The 2449-nt window shown below is 39.1% G+C and overlaps 1 non-coding gene across 1 annotated transcript; it reads right to left on the bottom strand.

Annotated features, from left to right (window-relative positions):
* Positions 1 to 1425: 1425 nt before the first annotated feature.
* Positions 1426 to 1532, bottom strand: LOC127124588 (small nucleolar RNA R71). The gene has a single exon (XR_007804062.1). It is a non-coding gene; the product is annotated as a small nucleolar RNA R71 (small nucleolar RNA).
* Between the last annotated feature and the right edge of the window lie 917 nt (positions 1533 to 2449).

Below are 2449 nucleotides of genomic sequence, written 5' to 3'. Positions count from 1 at the left end.
TATTTTAATTGCCATTTTAATTATTTAGGCCATATTGTATGCTTGATTGTCTGAACACCATGTCTGTCACCGGATCCATGTCCGACTAAACATCTAGGATCGGTATGTAAAGACCGTCGAAACGACGAGATTCGTAAATAATTGGTGTTAGCTTTTATAAAACTTACTTTTTCGGTTTTAGTTTCTTGTTTTATTCAAAACTTTTTTTCGTACGAGAGTACAAAACAAACAAAGGTTACAGTCAATAAGAACGAGAGTTTGAGATTTTAACCAGATAGCTGAAACTAGGCATTAATCCTAAACACAACGAGAGTGCTTTAGGATTAATTAGACTTTATTGATATTCAAAAATTACTTTTAAATTCAAAATGAGACCGCGAGAGCCAAGCATTCTGGTTTAAGAGTATGGTCAGAGTCAATAAAACGAGAGTGTGAGATTAAGTCTTTTTTATAAATAATTTCTACTGAAGAATATTTTGATCAATAAGATTATACCAATAATCTATCGAATCCCCGAAGTTTGATGCGTTACATACCGATGTCCCTTTATCAAATATCTTTATTAATCTTCTGTTTACATTATAGTTATTTATCTTCATCCCTCCAATCTTAGAATGATTATCAGTCTTAGATTTACATAGTAACATTAGATAACGAAACATTCGATTGTTAGTCCTTATGGGTTCAATAATCTTTAAAACTACGCGATACTATTGTGCACTTGAAGTCACGATTCCCATAGACTTACTAAGTCACGCGAATAAGTTTTTGGCACCGTTGTCAGGGACTAATTTAGTTGATATCGCAACTCCAGTGTTTCTCAGTATAGACTAAGGCAAACAATTCTATTTCCCTTTCTAACTCTTCGGGTGTATGCCAAGTACTCGCTCTCAAGGCGAGAAATTAAAGCTACCGTTCGACGAACCTGAGGGTTATCTAAGATTAGAATGCGGGATACGAGACCTGATACGAGAACATCGTATCAAGCTAAATATTCCCGATCCTGATATCCCTATTCCTGAACCAGTTATTCGACCAGAGATGGCCGAAGGACCGCAAAATCGTCCTTTTAAGTACTATGCAATCCCTTCGCAGGATGAACCATATAACAACATCATTGCCCCTGCCATCGAGGCCAATAATTTTGAGCTATAATCTTCGTTGTTGTCCGCCGTACCGCAAAACCAATTTTCAGGTAGTCCCACGGAGGACTTGAACCCACATTTGTTAGTGTTTTTGCAATACGCAAACATAGTGAAAGCAAATGGTGTCAACCCCGAAGCTATAAGACTATGTTCTTTACCATTCTCATTAAGAGCTAGAGCTAGAGCTTGACTCTAGTCTCTACCATCCAACTCTGTCACTACGTGGAGTGAGTTAAAGAAAGTTTTCTTAGCACAATATTTCCCACCTAGTAAGACGGCTATGCTAAGAGCCCAAATAAACGGGTTTAAACAAAAAGATAATGAATCACTATTTGAAGCTTGGGAGAGATACAAAGACATGATGTGGCTTTGTCCATATCACGGTCTAGAAGAATGGTTGGTCATCCATACCTTTTACAACGGTCTCTTGTACAACACAAGATTGATAATAGACGCCGCCACAGGTGGCATACTGATGGATAAACCCTACAATGAGGCATATCAACTTATCGAAAATATGGCCCAGAATCATTACTAATGGGGAAGCGAAAGAACCTCCGTATAGAAACCTCCAACGAAAGGAGGTATGTACGAATTAAGCAGTCTTGACCATGTCAATGCCAAGGTAGACGCTCTTACTCAAAAGATAGACAACTTGACCATAACACCCATAACCACCGTGGTTGTCGTAGCACCAAACTGCGAGATATGCAAAGTTCCAGGGCATGCTGCCCCAAAATGTCAACTCTTGACAGGAACCTCACCAGACCAGGTGAACTATGCTCAAGGAAACCCTTACTCAAACACCTATAACCCAGGTTGGAATAACCATCATAAATTTTTGTACAAAAACAATAATGCATTGTATGCACCTAACCAAGCACCTGTTGTACCACCAGGATATCATAAAGTTGCCATAAATACTCAAAATGCTCCTAGGAAGTGAAACCTAGAAATAATGATGGAAAACTTCATAGCTACCCAAGCCCAAACAAATAAGGATTTCCTAAATCAAAACATACACACTAGGGAGCAAATCAAGCAGTTAGAAACAAGGTAGACACGTTAGCCACCCATAACAAAATTTTGGAAATACAAATCTCGCAAGTGGCTCAACAACAAGCACCTACTGCTGCTCCTGCAGGCACATTTCCTAGACAGCCGCAACCAAACCCGAAAGGTCATACAAATGCTATTATACAACAAAGTGGAACAGAACTAGACGGACCGACCGACCCTAGAATTCAAAACCCATCCATGCACCAAGACCCTGGTAAAGTAACTAAGAAGGAAGACAAACAAGA

This window comes from Lathyrus oleraceus, chromosome 2, assembly GCF_024323335.1.
Source record: "Lathyrus oleraceus cultivar Zhongwan6 chromosome 2, CAAS_Psat_ZW6_1.0, whole genome shotgun sequence".
NCBI lineage: Eukaryota > Viridiplantae > Streptophyta > Magnoliopsida > Fabales > Fabaceae > Lathyrus > Lathyrus oleraceus.
This window is presented reverse-complemented; position numbering and strand designations above follow the sequence as displayed.